Below are 853 nucleotides of genomic sequence, written 5' to 3' on the forward strand. Positions count from 1 at the left end.
CCCCTCTGGTCTTGGCGTGAAGATTGCTTTTTTTTTAAATCCACAAAATCAAACACATTTTAGATCCTGGTTGTTTGTCTGATTTCACAGCAACAGCTCTTCATCTATTTCTTATTCACTGATAAATCCATAATTCACAAGTCAGAGAGGATTGGTACAAGTGTGTGAATGTGTGTATGTACATGTGTATTGTGTTCTGTACGTGTGCAACACTTAAGTCCAATGCAAGTGTGCTACAAATCTCTTGAGTCATATAAATAGATAAAAGATTTTATAAGTTAAAAATAGTATTCTGTTCACGGTTGGATCACTGCAAAACCACCTTCATCACCATGGGAACAGGAATCTGTGTCACATTATGAACAGTGGCCAAACATGTCAAATATTTAAACTATTAACATTGCTGAATTATAACAAAATAATGGACAAGCATGTTAAAATATGAAGTGTCATGCTGTTTTATCTGTAATATCAACATTTGTTACTATTGGCTAGCTACCATTGGCCAATTCAAATCATAACATTTACAAGCTGCTTGTAGAGTCAAATACTTAGGTGGGATACAGCATGTGGTCCAGGTTCATCCAGTTTTTATGAATTGATAAAACACAGTACATGGATCAATGAAAAATATATAAGTGGCAGTTAATACCATACGAATATAAACCATTTGTACAAACTTCTTGCAGAATATAACTAAACTGCAGCAGATTGTAATTTTGACAATTATTTCCCCTCATGGTCTTGTTGTTACTGTCAGCATCACAAACACTGTGGACAGTTCAACCTTCATTAGTCCTACAGACACCCAGTCATCCCCACATGAAGCTGGGACACAATACAATATAAATTA

This window comes from Lates calcarifer, linkage group LG20 (assembly GCF_001640805.2).
Source record: "Lates calcarifer isolate ASB-BC8 linkage group LG20, TLL_Latcal_v3, whole genome shotgun sequence".
NCBI lineage: Eukaryota > Metazoa > Chordata > Actinopteri > Centropomidae > Lates > Lates calcarifer.